Consider the following 17,270-nt stretch of genomic DNA (forward strand, 5'->3'; position numbering starts at 1 on the left):
AATACATCACTCTGGCCATAAAGACGTTATTGTTATCTCTTGGGCATCCACTGGACCTGTGCATCATCCAGCTGCATTAGAGATTTCCCCCTGCCACGTCTCCAGGTACGGCAGCAGCGTTTACAACCACTCAAAGCACACAATTATGTGGGGCCCCCTGTTGGCCACAAACAGTCACTGCATCATGGTGAATGGGGCTGGGGGTGTGGGAGAATATACCCACCCTCAGAGATTATGTTTGAGACTTGGAGAATCACTGTTAATACGTGAAAAACATAACACAGAGATGCTGAGTGAGATAATAGCACATGCTTATATACCCCAACATAACAGGCTAACAACCTTAATACACAGAACTAGTGCCAGCATCAAATTATGCTAATTACAGAATACAGTGAGCGTTACAGGCACAGTAGGTAACTGTAATACAGAGCCTGTGATAAAAACAGGGCACCAGCACAAGCTGAACTGACAGCCAATGAACTATACATTTATGAAAAAAATTAAATGTGACGTTTTTTGTACTGCAGAGTTATTCATAATGCAGGCATTGTGTGTGATTAGCCTGCTGGATTGAATTGAATTTTGCACAAGCAACATGTGTGTGGTGTAGTTGGCAAGTGGGCCTGTCCAGTTTAAGGACCAACGTTTATTTACAATTTGGTGATCAGTGGTCATTGGTGACACACCACAGTAAAATGTGTCCTCTGCATTTAACCCATATGTGACATACCAGGGGGCAGCTAATTCAGCACCCATGGAGCAGTACCTTGCTCAGGGTATCTCAATTGGGGATTCAAACCAGCAATCTTTCAATTGCAAGTGTGCTTCTCTAACCATTAAGACTCCACTGCCCACAACTGAGGACCTTTCATGTGTGAGGCGAATGTGATAAACACAACCCTATGGAAACAATCTGACTTCAGAACGTGAGAGCCATCTCTCCGCTTGGATTACAACTGCCTGAGGTCAGCTGCAGCACGGCACCTCGTACGAGAATTACACTTCACCCAAGACATAGCAAATGCAAACATTTTTGCAACTATGCTGTTTGTAATTGAAGGGCACTCTAAAGATGTTCGTCTTGACTGGGAAAGTGGACTGAATAACAGGGCAGAAGCGGAGGGATGAGAATAAATCCAACGTTGTTTGATTTACCCTCATGGTTATTTTTTTTCAGTCAAATCGAGCAAGAAGACACTGCTTATGAAAGTAATCTCAGCTACAGAGCATTTTCTCAAAAAGAGTTTATCAAAGAAACAGGCAGTGATCTTGGCCTCTGGGGTAATTATCTTCAGAGAGTTATGTGATGAAAGGTTTGAAAGTCCTCCCTACCTAAGAAGCTGACTTTACTTTTATCTCCTGCTAAGGCAGGGGAGGCACAGACTGGGCCAGATTGCCCCAGTGTACCATCAGAATAGCCAGTGCGAGTCCTCCTCCATTTCACAGCGCGGAGCAGCTACATGTGGCTTTATCTGCTGATACCCAGCACTGCCATTGCAGCATCTGTGGATGTGGATCTGTTTTTTTTAACTTCAAGTCGTCCTCATGTTATATGAAGGTACTTAACCACAGAGCTCATGCCTTTGTAGTCATCCACGTTCATGGCACAGTCTATCTTCACCAAATCATCTCTTCTCATCCATACAATACCCCATACAGTAGTTCCCTAGTTCCGGTCTTGGAGGTCCAGCTAATTGCCGGGTTTAATAGGTGTGTTTGAGCAGGGAAATATGGCAACTGCGGTGCAGACAACTGCCCAGGACTGGAACTGGGGAATTCTGCTGTACACTTTCCACCGACATCGTTCAGCCGTTTGTTTTCCCATAATATTTGTCCATAAATCCAAATGTGCCCTATGGAGTCATGCTTCTTCACAAAAACATTGATGATGTGATAGGTTGATGCAACAAGTTATCATAGGTGCCTCGGTAATTATTACTGGTCACCTCCGCCTCTCATCCCGCCCTCCTAATTGTGCCAGCAGCAGTTTCAGCGCCAGCTGGCCGGCTGCCGCTGTCATGTAAATGTGCCCCGCAGCAGCGCAGCTGAGCCTGACCAAAGGACAGCGTCATGTGACCGCTTTGGCCCTCAGCCTCACGCCCCCCAGTCCCTGATTTTGGCTTGCCCCTCTTCTACGTCCCACTGCCACCCGTGAGGGCATTGTGCTATCAATCTCCTTTGTCCGTGCTCCGTGCTGGATCGGCTGGTGGAAGGTTTTACAAAGCAGACACACAATAGTCCCTGCTGTTTCACTTCATGCTTGTAAACACGCTAATGCACTTATGAGATTAATGAGGATAATGCTTTTGTCATGGCACAACTGCCTGTCATTCATGACACTTATTGTCTTTTGTAACGGGGACTTAGCTAGATCCATGTGCCAGCTAAATGAATGGTATAAAAATATAAATGTTTTAATACTGGCCTTTAAAGAAAAAAAGCCCGACTGACCCCCCATCACTGTAGCAAGACTAAGCTTCAGCAATGATGGCTGCTTTTAACAACTGGGCAAATCATTTCCCGAGGAATACCCAGAGAAGCTTCACAAAGACAAGCCATAAGTCTAAATTAACCCTCTGGAGTCTGAGGCCTCTCAGCCACTGTCGAGGTAGTCTGACATGCCTTGACATTTTAAAATATTTCATCTATCTAAAAAACACTTATCCCAAAGTGTTACATGTGCTTTTATTCAACACAAACTCACCACCAATAATCTGAGACCACTTAGAATGTTATTATTCTATTTTTTGTTAAAATCAACTTTAAACACATACTTTTATAAAACCTATTTTCAGTGGTGCTGAGAAATTGTAAAAAAAAAAAAAACACATTATAAACATTTCTAACCAAGACTTTTGAGCTCCATGGTCCATGGAGCACGTACACACACCTTTTATAAAGGAAGATAACTACACAGTAACTGACAGATTGAATCTGATGAATGAATAGTATTTTTCATTATATCCCTAGTTGAAATGCATGATAATTCTCAGTTGCAGCTGGCAACAAACCTGGGCATCAAACTTTAACAAAGATGTCCTTTTCAATGACTTCTCCCTTTCCCACAATGCATCATTTTTCAGCCCCAGTGCCTCATCACAGAAATTGCCCCCGGAGAAGTTACGCAGAACTTGGACAGCGGCTCAGTTTTGAGAATTTCTTTTTTCGGTAATAAGGTCCTGTAAATAATCGCAGCATGGCACCTCCTCTCTTGCCGCACACCTACCTCGGAGATAATATGATGAGCTACTTCTTAGTCAGAGCACAGACGCACTGAAAGAAAATGAGAGTGCCTTTGATTTGCCATATCATTAGCAGCAGCAGACAGTAATATATACCCATAGGGGTCTGCAAATTCACACTGCATACCTCTCAGGCCACCAGACTACCTTGAAAGAGCAGGTATTTGCCTGAGTTACATGTGCACAGTGATCCAAGGGCCCATCCGTTTTGCATGAGGAGAGCGCTGTTAGCGATCAGCCGCCGGCCACCTCCCCAGCTAATAGCGCCTCCTATTGGAAGTTAAATCAGGGGTGGAATTAAATTATAAACCATGTCCAAACAAATTAACGTCAACCTGCAAGCAGACATTGCAGACAGGTGGCGGACATTGGCAATCTAGAGCCACCCCCCCCCCCACCCCCCGGCCCATTACTGCTGAGACTTTGTTCTAGGACGTAATGCAGAGTCTCTGGCCCCATGGCCCCCGAGCTGCACAGCTCATCAGGGTGGGGAGGGAGAGGGAGGGGCCGGCCTTGGCAGGCTGCATTAACCAGCTGTTTGCACTCAGATATATCTGAACAGAAGGGCCTCTGTTTTGTTCCAGTAGGACGACAATCAGCATCCCTTCCTGGTTATTGTGTAACCTACTAACCCACCCGGGAGGGGACACAGCTTCCAGAGGACCCTCTCCTCTGTTTCTCGCAAATATTGCACCTCTAAAATTGTTTTCTCTCCCTCTCTTGCAAGTTGCCTGAAGGAGTGCGGATGGAAAGCAGATTTGCAGAGTCCCCGGTGTGAATTATTTATTTAAACATATCGATATGTTGAGAGCAAGCCCCCCCCCCCCCCCCCGCCCCCTCACACACCCATATATACGTACATATAAGCATAGTGCTGAGAGGTGTGGGCCCACAGAGTGGCTATGTGAGCAGGCTGCAGTCTGAGGGCACGTCCATGCTCTTCCCTTTGAGAGGGATCGCATCTGTCAAAAATTCCCCACAGGGTCATATGCTCAGCCCCCCGAGGCCCCCAGGGCTCAGCTATCGATCCACCAGAGCTACAATACTACATACTACAATCATTTAAATTCAGCTAAATGGAACAACTTAGTGCCCCTGCCACCGGCTCTAGGAAGTGATGTCTTGATCATGAGACTTCAGACAAAGGACCCCAGTCCATCTGTGTGTGAGCCTTGGCTGGGGCCCTCCGTTGGCTGAGGCCCTTCACTGGCTGGGGCCCTTCACTGGCTGGGGCCCTCCATTGGCTGGGGCCCTTCACTGGCTGGGGCCCTCCATTGGCTGGGGCCCTTCACTGGCTGGGGCCCTCCATTGGCTGGGGCCCTCCATTGGCTGGGCTCTAAATCTTGTTGTTGGCTGTTTCTTGTTCATCATTATTTGTTGTTAAAGTCTGCAGGGAGGTATACAAACAAGTATTTTAATGTAGCTGTGCTAATGACAATAAAGCTTTGTAATTCATTTGAATCCTGCATGTTTTTTGTACATGATTCATTCTTTGCACTTACCATGCCATGTCTATAAGAAACTATGAACACATTCATAACACAACATAATGCACTCCTAAAGCATTATAAACATGGCTATGCATATTTATAAAAACGCATAACAGATTATAGCCATGTTCATTATACATTATGAATGGTTTATGGAGCTCTCATCTATAATGCACTGGAGATACCTTCATAATGCAGTACAAAGTATCCTTCATTTTTATTCCGACCATTATAATGCATTATGAATCTATAGTGCATTATAGGTAAGAGCTTCATAGGAGCTCATGAAGTATTACAATCAACACTATAATGCTTTCTGATTGTCAATAGAAGATGCTGTAATGCTTTCTTAATTCTTATACCGGCCATTATAAAGGATCATGAAAGTACCTGCAAAGCAAAAGGACATGACTGATGATCACATGACAGCCGCCAACAGGTACGTCAGGATGATTCCAGATAAAGTCTGAACACTGTACAGCAATGACATGTCTGCTTAAACTGGTACCCAGGGAGTAGGAGGCCTTAAAAAGCCATTTAATTACTCCCACTGAAAATGCACAGCTTGTTAGGAGAGCTGAGTCTAATGAACATGACTACAGGAGCATTTGACATCCACTTCTGCGACTCAGAGGAACCAGTCTCTGATTCGCTTTCCTCACTCCCTTTCTCTCTCTTTTTAAGTGTTTAAACAGCCTAATGAGCTACTTTTGTCACACTGCATAACTAGAATGCATGAGCAGCTTCAAGACTGGCTGGCTGGAGACTGAAAGCATTGTCTCTGTTTCCGTCTTTTAAAAAGTTTTAACAAAGGAGGGTTTTCATTTTAAGCTGTTCTTCCGTCGTTTGAATTAGAGCTGTGTTTTCCACCAGATTAATTTATCCTTTGGGGAAGGACAGAGAGGGGTCCAACAATCAGGGAGGTGTTATGGCAGCAGAAGAGGACCTTGGAACGATATGCCGTTTGTTTTTTTAAACCCTCAGGCCCAGAACAACCATGGAGGCAAAGAGGAGGACAGAGGAGAGAAAAGGTGATGGAAAAGCAGCTTCTGCCCAGCTGATAAAAACAGATGACAGCCAAAGATAAGGAATGCTTATTGATCGATGGTCCCTTTATCTGACGACCCTCAGCTACTGTCAAACCAGAGTGACCTGAAGGGAGCGCTGCCGTCTGATGGTGCCTTTTATCTTATTTACTCTTTTATCTCATTTATCTTCATCATCATAAACTCAAACTGGAGTGGGGACTGTCACACTCTTTATGGCGTGTTAAACCAGTCTTTCCTAACTCAGTCTTTGGGGACACCTAAGCAATCTATGTTTCTGCTCCCTCTCTGCTCCCCGCCAGACAGTCCAAATTTTTGCTTCCTCCCAGCTTGCTGCCAGACAGTTCACATTTTTGCTTCCTCCCAGCTTCCTGCCAGACAGTTCACATTTTTGCTTCCTCCCAGCTTCCTGCCAGACAGTTCACATTTTTGCTCCTTCCCAGACAGTCCACATTTTTGTTCTCTCCTATAGGGAGAGTTAAACCAACAGCCTTTCAGAAATCTATATGGCTCATCTGCAGTGAGGGCCAGGCGACAGGAATGTGACCTCAGTATAATCACCTAAAAAGGATTTGCTGTTTTGTATGGACTCCCAGATGAATTTAGTTGTAAATCTCTTGGGTATTTGCCCTGTGTCCTGAGAGAGACAACTCTTCTCTATCCCTTACCTTTTGCTGGAAACCTCTTGGCTTTATCCTCAGTAATGACTTTTCTTTTAAATGAGTGAAACAAAATTAATAGTAATCACATTTTAAGTAAAAGAGAAGTAAATGAAACACAAATATGATGTTAGTCTTCAATCTATATTTTTATGTTGTTGTAACTCTGCTGCTTTTATATGTATATACATATATATATATATATATATATATATATATATATATATATATATATATATATATATGCCTTTTGCATCCCTCAGGCGAATGCCAACCCCCAACACCCCCGAAACACACACTTTTCACTGCCCTCCCCCAGCGGACAATGAGCACATATTTACACATAGTTGCATCATCACTTGTCGATCTGTAGGAATCGCAACAGCCCCTAATGAGGGCTGGAGCCTTGAGAGAGTCCAGAGGAGACAAACAGAGGGCAATGCAACAGGGGGGCAGGAAGATGAGAACACACAGACACACACAGACACACACACACACAAACACACACACACAGGGCACACAAACACAGACACACAGACAGGGCACAGACACACACACAGAGCGTGTACACACACACACACACACACACACACACACACACACACACACACCCACATACAGACACACACAACTCTAATCTGAACATGATAACCTTAACCTCTATCCAGCCCTAAACTTAACCATAGATAACCAAACAAAATACAAGACTTTTGGTATCTTTAGGTTTTTGATTGCATTCATAGATATTTTTGATTAGACCTGAAAAAATTGTCCCCACAATGTCAAAATAACAGGTTTTTATCATATTGTGGGGGGCATTTGGTCCCCCATAATGTAACATAAACCTAATGCACACACACACACACACACACACACACACATACTTACACACACACACACACGCACACACACACACACACACACACACACACACAGACACTTTCCCATACCGATAAGTGTAGATTAGTATTACAGTGAGGCTATTTGCTTTTTACTTCAGCACCCTGCCAACAAACATCACATGGTAATCTTGATGGAACACACTGATCCCAGGTGGCATAGGGAGGATATCAATTTGGGTGATGTATGGGCCCGGCACCTTCTAATTGGGACATGGCTGGCTATTTAATAACACACATTAAAGTCCTAATTAGAAGTAAATTGAGCTACGTTCCATTGTCTGCTAATCGACTGCCTGGACTGTGAGGGTAAAAGCTGTTGCATCAGAAAGGGGGGGGGGGCGCAGAGGTATTGACATACTGCATTTGTTATTTTTTTAGAAAAAACCTGCGTCATTGTCTGACCCAGAAACCGAAGAATATTGTGCCAGCAGACCACTCTTAGGATGGTGCTGTACGCAAACTGAGATCAAACACGCTCTAATATCGATCAGCCCTTAATTTACTTTTATAATTCATGTCGATGCTCATTATTTGTCTGGTCTGTTTTACATGACAACAGGCAATAAGTAGATACTGTCATGCACTGGATATGATGAGCAGAGAGGGGGACATATTCAACGCCTGAGCCTGAATACCGAGCAGCATTAAAGAACAAAGGAAATATATTTGTGCCCAATTTGATTCAATTTAGATTTTACTAAATGCTTTAATATTCAATGGAAATAAACATTTATTCTGAGGATTAATTGGCCTGAGTTTCCATGGTCCCAATGAAGTGTGACTTTCTCAGTGACATTACGTCACAAACTTCAGAATACTTCCAGAAACATATTACCCTGCTACTTAATTATCAACTGTTACACCAAAAGCTTGGGCAACCTTTTTTTTTTAAATCATCTTGTTATTTCACAACAGGAACAGCGAAAGCCATTCCGGGTGACAGAGGATTCTTTCCATCAAGGATAATTGGAGACATTAGGAGTGGAGAACTGGCAGAATCACTATTTACCCACTGAGGTGTCAGATAAAGAACTTCGAAGTCGCTGACAGCAGAGCAGTAATAGAATTAACGTGGGAATAAAATGACAAAGAAATGTCACAGAAATGACTTTAAGCATTAAAAAAACATCTTAAACTGGGAATGTGTGAGAAATATATCACCCAATAGTATTTTTCAAAGATATTTTAACCACAAGCTCACACATACAACATACATCATATAAATGCAGAATCTAAGCTATATGCTTATTGTACATACAAATGCCTGCACATCTCTAATTGACCTGAGGTTCTTAGAAAGCCTGTCAGTGCAAACACAAGGAGAAGAATCATATTTATATTTTATCATTAATTAAAAGTGAAGAGACCACTATGTTTTTGAGTGATTCCAATGAAACCATTCACATCCTTTCAGAATCCTCTGTATCCTTAATGCAAAGGTGTACATTTAATATCAATTTAGTAAATCAAAAAATAGTAGCTTGTATGTGTAGAATCTATATGTTGTGTTCCTTCAGGTTTGCCAAATAATAAAAAAAATATATCAAGTATCAGGGAAATATGAAAAATATTAGGTTGTAGATTCCAGAAGATGTTGCGGTAATAACAGAAATCAGTCAAATCAAATAAAAATGTTATAAAAATATACATTATTTCAGAGTTTCAAGTGAGCATGCCTGTTAATAAGCAATTTTTTATGATTTGAAAATTTCTTAATGGTCTTCAGATGTTTTCAGACTGTTGCAGTAATGAGATTTTTAAGGACTTGTTTTGGGAAATGTTAAAAACGTTACATTTTCTGTAAATGATTTTAAATGTACCCTTACATAAACACTTTAGACCTGTTTATTAATGGATAAAAAAGAAATTTGTTGATCCAAGTCTTTTTAAATATTTAATGTTTATTTAACATTTTTAAACAAATCTACATTTTTAAATTCTGACTTGATTGTGGTTCTGCAGGCAGAAGGCTATGCTAAGCAGCAAGATGCTTTCAGGTTCAAAATTTTTAAGACAGCAGTACACAAGAACAAGAGCTCACTCTATATTTTTTAATCTACATTTTCACATCCAGGTTTAATCCCGGTTCTCCTAACAGAAAGCTACAGTGAGCAGCCAGTTGCTTCCAGGTTAAACATTTTTAAAACAGCAGTACACAAGCATAAGGTGAAGCAGGAGAGACAGGGAACGACCAGAAACGAGCAAGGTAGGGGGCGGAAGTGACATTCTTATGCAAGAGATGACCGGTAACTTAACTGACAGTTTCTCGTGAATCATAGGATGACATCAAGTGACCTTCCAAAGGAATGGAAAACATTAAGTGCGGGTGTGAAGTGCACTGCAAGTATAGTTCGTATCAGGCTCCTAGAAACAGGACTGAAGTCTCATAAACCAAGAAAGAAGCTCTTCATTCATGAGAGACAGAGAAAAACAGGCTGCAATTTACAAAAAAAAAAATATTACTCACAGACTCGCACATAGAAATTGAGAAATGAGTGAAACAGAAAATTGTGCAGTGGTCACTTCATGTTTTCCTTGGCTGTACATTACATTTAAATTACTGAGAGATTAAGTGTGATTTCTCCTGGGAAGCTCAAGCTGAATATGTTGTGCGGGCAGAGCGTGGCTCTGTGGGTTATGATGCTGTGTCTGTGATGGGAAGGTTGTTGCTTCAGATTTCACCGTTGGGTCCCTGACCCAAGCATTTAACTCCCAGTTGCTCCAGGGACTGGCTGATGCTGTTTTCCAAAATTCTACATCACTTTGCATAAACAGTTAAATAAGTAAAAATTAAAATGTTAATTGTAAAGTGTTCAATTTGTGTGACATGGTTACAGGGGGGCAGCGGCATGGTGGTGCAGTGGTTAGCACTGTTTCCTCACACCTCTGGGACCCGGGTTCGAGTCTCCGCCTGGGTTACATGTGTGTGGAGTTTGCATGTTCTCCCCATGCCGTCGTGGGGTTTCCTCCGGGTACTCCGGTTTCCCCCCACAGTCCAAAAACATGCTGAGGCTAATTGGAGTTCCTAAATTGCCCGTAGGAGTGCATGTGTGCGTGAATGGTGTGTGTGAGTGTGCCCTGCTATGGGCTGGCCCCCCATCCCAGGTTGTTCCCTGCGTCATGGCCATTGCTTCCGGGATAGGATCCGGACCCCCCCAACCCAGTAGTTTGGAAAATAGAAGGATGATTACAGGGAGAGCTGGGTGCCAAGGGCCAATAGCTTGGTGTGGCTATGCTGGGTGGCAACCACAAGGACTAATAGCTGTGAGTGGCTTTACTGTAAAAAATGAGTGTTCTCTAGTTGAGTAATCCTTGTCCACTAAATTCCTTATGCAAAGGATGGGTTTGTCCCAGTGTCACATGAATGTGTCAGATTGTGTCATTTTGTCAGAAAGATCATGCCTGTAGTGTGTAGACCATAAAGGTAAGTCCTATCTTTTCTCTAAAAATATTTATTTAAAAGTTGTGTCTAGATCAAAAGCAGATTTTAAAATGGTCAGTTACTCTAGTAACTCTGATAAAAATGAGAAAAATAATAAACAGCATAAATATATCTGATGTTTGTATTATTGGGATTCCAAGGAATGCCATGTGATGGCCACCTCTAGCCCTGCCATGGGTCGGCCCCACATCCTGTGCTCTTCCCTGCCTTGCATCTGTAGTCTCCTGAATGATAAAGTCAATAGTGGGAAGGTTGTACATTAATCAGAAAAAATATAGTTTCAAATCTACATTTATATTATATATTAATATTATTACAGTTTTTCTCCATTGGTTTGGCTCATTTCTAGGAACAGAAATGACATTATCAAAATAACATGGACAAATCTCCAAACCACCTTGCAATTGTTCACAACAGAATGGCATTTCTCATTGATTTCATCAAATTGCAAATGTCTTAGTACATGTCTCAAGTGTCTCAGTGCATCTTTGCAAACGGTTATGTACAAGTAGCCTACAGTTAGCACAATGAGGTCACATTTAGCGCATTTTCCAAATAAATAGATGTTGTTGATCTAAGCTGATTAGTTGATTCTCAGTCTAATGGTTGTTCTCTCTAAAACATGTCAGCATGATTTCATTCTGTAAGTCATCATATGCACAATAGTCTGTTCAATTGTCAAAATTAGTCAAGAACATAATACCATGAACACCATATATGAATTTCTTGGAACATTTGATAAATTCATGACAGTAATTGAGAGTCAGGTGAAATTAGAACTTGATTACAGTTTTTCTCAATTGCTTTGGCACATTTTTCGAAACAGTGCAAATGTCACAACTGTTTGCAGGAACTTCAAAACTTTATAGCATGTCTGCAAAATGTAGTTACTCACCCAAAACATTTAATTCATGCTTCAAAACCTAGTTATTGTGTCAATAATTTGGCCAAGGCCACCAAAATCTAAAGTATTTTTGTCATTGTGTGAGCCACACTGGTCAAAATGTTTAGTTGTTTTTTCACCACAACAGTCAACCATGAAAATTAAGGGTTTAAACAAAAATCTCATATTTGTAAAGTCAATAGTATGTAGAAAAGAAAAGAAAAAAATCTATGAACATTTGTATTTGTACAGTGTTTATTTTTGTACTTCACGTGTATATACACAATACAAGTGTATTACTGTACATGTAAAGTAACTGACAAGAGTAAGAAGATTTCACTTGACATTTCATATTTGTGTATTACCACAAATACACAAAAACAACAAATGACATTCATGGGGAAAAAAAAAACAAATTATTCTTGGTGGGCATCTTTTCGCTCACGTTGGTCAGGCCAAAGATTTTCATCAACATCACATCTGATGTTTTCCATTGCCACACACCGTGGAAAAAATCTCCTTGAATGCCACACCCATCCCCTGCAATGGTTAGCTGTGATGTCCTCACATGCAGCATTCATGGCATCCAACAAAGACATCTGATTTTGTGGTCTATGATCATACACTTTCCACCTCCATGCTGAAAAAAACTCTTCTATTGGATTTAGGAACGGAGAGTATGGTGGAAGGAATTCCACTGTTATCCTTTCATGTGCAGCAAACCAGTCACTAACACTGTTGGTTCGGTGGAAGCTGACATTATCCCAGACAACAACATAATTAGGCAAATGTGGTCTAACCAAACCTCTTTCTTGTTCTGGAATCAGGTCTCTGTAAAGTGCATTTAGGAAGGCCAGGAGAAGTTGGGTATTATAGGGCCCAATGTGTGGAATATGTGTGCTCACACCGTTCTCTGAAATGGCAGCACACATTGTAATATTGGCCCCACGTTGGCCTGGTGTGTCAATTGTGGCTCGGTGTCCAATGAGATTGCGACCACGTCTCCGGCCTTTGGACAGATTAAACCCAGCCTCGTCCACAAAAACAAGCATGTGGGTAGTTCCATGTAGTTCTAACTCCATGATTCTCTATGAAGGAACACAGGAAAAAATGTAACAGTAAATGTATTTTCTTATGGGTTTCTGAAACTTACAGTAAAGTAATACAGGCATCTTAGAAATACAGGAAAACTCACTAAGTGCACACCAATGGTTTACCTGGACATACTGGTACCGCAACGCCTTGACTCTTTCACTGTTCCTCTCAAATGGCACCTTATAGAGCTGTTTCATAGTCATCTGATGTCTTTCTAAAACTCTGTCTATGGTGGAAATGCTGACAGAATTTATATTTGCAAAGACCTCATTGTCATTTATGATTGCACTTTGGATCTCTCTTAGCCTGATGGAATTGTTGGCTATGACCATGTTGCAAATTTCTTGTTCTTGCAGTTGGTTAAATACTGCTGCTCTGCCACCAGCGCGAGGTTGTCGTGCAGTTCTATAGAATGAACAAATAGACTTGCATTTACCTTTACAATACTGTTGTTTATACTGTAAAAATACTTTACATACTGTAAAACAAAAAAAAACATATGTACCTGTTTTCCCTACGAAAGGTTTGCACAATTGATGACACTGTGGACCTGTTTACATTAGGCTGTACTCTTCGACCAGCCTCTTCCATTGTAAAACCATGATTTATGACATGATCCACAAGTGTGGCTCTGATTTCATCAGAGACTCTGACTCTTCTATTTCCACCTCTTCCTCGATTATTTCTTCCTCTACCACCACCACATATTCTTACACGCCTTCCAATTGCTCTTCCACGAGCATGTTGCTGCAGTTCAGCGTTGTGAACGTCCTCCATTCTCAAAACATTCTACAGCAGTGATTGTGCTGTGGGCAATCTACATATATATACTCCCAAAATTGATTGGTTAAATGGTTAAATGGTTGAGTCATATTAGAGGTACTTTGCAATTAGATTGCGATTGCAATTACAGGGCATGTGCCAATGCAGCAGACATTACAAACAATGTCAATGTTAGATATATTTTAGAATATACATTCATGTATACTAATTATGATAATTGAATAGATCGTTTTGAATGTGATGGCTTACACAATAAAAAATGTCTGAGAAGTTCTGAAGTGTTTGACAGTGTAAGTGAGAATCGAGTCATCAGTTTTGATCAACAAGCCATATGCAATTATTTGTTGTCCAAATTGCAGACAGTTGTATGTACTCTTTGCACACATGTGCCAAAGCATTTGCAATTTGCTCAAATCAATAAGAAATTCCAATCTGATGTGAAAAAGATGCGAATTGTTCAGAGATCTGAACTTAATGTTTTGGGAAATAAAAAAATCATTTGAGAACTGAGCCAAAGCAATTGAGAAAAACTGTAACGAAGGAGGAGTTTCCGACATCTCAGATCACCAACCAAACAGTTTGTTTAGTTACCTGACTGGTGCTGTCTATGGTTGTGAATGTTGCCACACATGTATATATAGAGCTTGGCCAGGGCTAGTACCATTTGCAGTATGAACATGGAGGTACCTAGCCAAGTAAATGCACAAGGGCCTCTTCCTGCTCGAGGAAGAGGAGGAGTAAGAAGAAGAGGAGGAGGAGTGAGGATGCGTGGTGGTGGAATGGGGGAAGAGGCCGAGGAGCACGAATACACCATGCTGTCCCTGATGAAATTCGGGCCACAATTATAGACCATGTTGTCAACCATCACCTCACAATGGCAGAGGCAGGTCGTCGAGTGCAGCCTAATGTACCTCGCTCTACAGTCTCCCCCATCATCCATACCTTTCGCAAGAAAAACAGGTATGTACTCAGTGGCCGTAACGTCATTGACCAGCGGGCCACGGTGGATGTCCCAGGCCAGCAAGGGGGCAATTTAACAATGTGTGCTGCCATATCTGAGAATGGTGTGGTCACACACATCCCCAGTTTAGGCCCATACAACACTCAAAAGCTTCTCATTTTCTTGGACCGTCTTTATACTGATCTGGTCCCAGAAAATGAGAGAGGTCTCGAAGGGTCTCACCTACCACACTATGTGATCGTGTGGGACAATGTGAATTTCCACCGTGGCCCGCTCATCAGGGCCTGGTTCACTACCCATCCAAGATCCAAGGATGCTCATGGAGCTACTACCACCATACTCTCCTTTCCTCAGTCGGATTGAGGAGTTTTTTTCCGCTTGGAGGTGGAGAGTGTATGAACATTGGGCTCAAGACCAGAGGTCCCTGCTCCGAACAATGGATGCTGCGTGCGAGGACATCACAGGGGATCAGTGTAGGGGATGATTGAGATATTTGCGCCGTTTCTTCCCTCTCTGCATCGCAAGGGAAAATATCCACTGCGATGTGGACGAATATCTATGGCCAGACAGAAAGCAGTGTGTGGATAGCCAGGAGGATGAGGATGGTGGCCAGGAGGATGAGGATGGTGGCCAGGAGGATGAAGATGGTGGCCAGGAGAGGGAGGGTGGCGACAGTGACCAGTGAAAGTCTTACTGTAGTTGTGAAACTTTATTTAAAGCACTGTAGGCTAGATATCATTTCTCTTGTTTTTTGTTTATGTTTATTTTTCATACATGTACAGAATACTGTATACATTTTCTTTTTTTTGTACTCTAATGTATGGAAGTTACTTTATATGTGTGAATAAAAATGGTTAAAATTTCCTTGGCAGTATGAGTGCAGTGTGTGTGATGTCAAACTTTGGAGGCTGCTCTTACTGTAAAATCCTTTTTTTTCAGTTTTATACATAATTGTATTCTGTTAGCTCAGACCTCTGCCATAGTGACAAAACATCTAGGCATTTTGGCTTACAGTGCTCACACAATGCCAAAGGGACGATGCATTTTGGGGGCACTGACTCCTTATATGAGAAAGGAATTTAGTTTTGACACATGGGTAAACTGTTTTGGGAGACATATGAGCTTTTGCAGGTGATCCATGGTGTTGTGCTGAACCATCCAGGTTATTTTGGCAAAAGCACTAAATGAATGCAAAGGAGCCAAAGCAATTGTGAAAAATCCTTGAAATGTTGATGGTACTGACTCTTTATATGGGAAAGGAATCTAGTTTTGAAGCATGTGTGAACAGTTTTGGGAGAGATATGAACTTTTGCTAATGAGCTGTAATGTTGCGCAGAACTGTAAGACTGTTTGGCTAAATGATCTTATAGTTTTAAGAATGTAATTTCTGTTTCAAGAAATGAGCCAAACCAACGGAGAAAAACTGTAACACTATATTTATCTGATAAAATATGAAAACCATTGACTGCTGTCAGTGAAACACGAGAAATATAATCACATTTTTCCTAATTACTTCATAATTATAATTATTCCCATGGATAAATAGACACATTACTTATCAGAAATGTAGAGTATTTTAATTTCTGATATACAGCTGTGGAAAAAATTTAGATAGCACTCTATATTTTCAAACAAATCTGCATTACTAAATCCTGGTTTAATTGTGGTTCTGCTGGCAGAAGGCTACACTGAGCAGCAGGTTACTTCCAGGTTAATATTTTCTAAGACAGCAGTACACAAGAATAAGGTGAAGCAGGAGACACTGGGAATGACCAAAAATGAACCATGTAAAGGGTTGAAGTGACTTTATAATGCCAAAGATGACCATCAACTTACCCAACAGTTTCTCATGAATCGCAGGCTGACATCAAGTGACCTTCAAAAGGAATGGGAAACATTAAGTGCAGGTGTGAAGTTCACTGCTAGGACAGTGCATATCCAGCTCCTATTAGCTGGACTGAAGTCCCATAAAGCAAGGAAGAAGCCCTTCATCATATTGAAGATGACTAGCTCTTAAGATGGACAAATAGTAAATAAAGTCCACTTTAGGATGCTATGTAAGAGTAACAAGTTTCTACATATGCCAAATGACATATACCAAATGACATATGCATATACCAAATGACATATCCCAAATGACATATGCATATACCAAATGACATATACCAAATGACATATGCATATACCAAATGACATATACCAAATGACATATGCATATACCAAATGACCATATGCATGTGCCAAAATGTAGCCCTAATTATAGAATCACCTCGCAGCACTTGGGGTTCTTTATGAGCACTCAGTCCCTTTAACGATTGCTGTCTATGCAGGGATGCCGTCTCTGTCACTCCCATCTGACCTCTAGGAGGCACCGTGGCCTTGGGCCAGCCACATATACAGCTCTCTCTTTTGTTTTGTCATTTTATTTTTCTACTTCTCAATGAAGTGCCTCCCACCTGAGCCTAATTCCCCCTGTCTATGACCAACCCCCCACCCCCCACCCACACATACATTTCTATAATAAAAATACATATTCAATAAATAAAATGTCTTCAATATAGACATGGTCGCACAGTTTCATCCCCACAATACCCCCAAAAAGCTGGTTTCTTTTGTTTCTTAAAATACCTCTAAAATCTGTAAATTACTGAAACTGAGCAAGGCGATAGAATATCATCATTTTTTACAATGTTTTATCATGAAAACTGAAGGATTTTATTGAAATCTCGAGCCTTCGTCTTTTAAAAGGACTGAAGGTTCTGTA

Source organism: Brienomyrus brachyistius, chromosome 17 (assembly GCF_023856365.1).
Source record: "Brienomyrus brachyistius isolate T26 chromosome 17, BBRACH_0.4, whole genome shotgun sequence".
NCBI lineage: Eukaryota > Metazoa > Chordata > Actinopteri > Osteoglossiformes > Mormyridae > Brienomyrus > Brienomyrus brachyistius.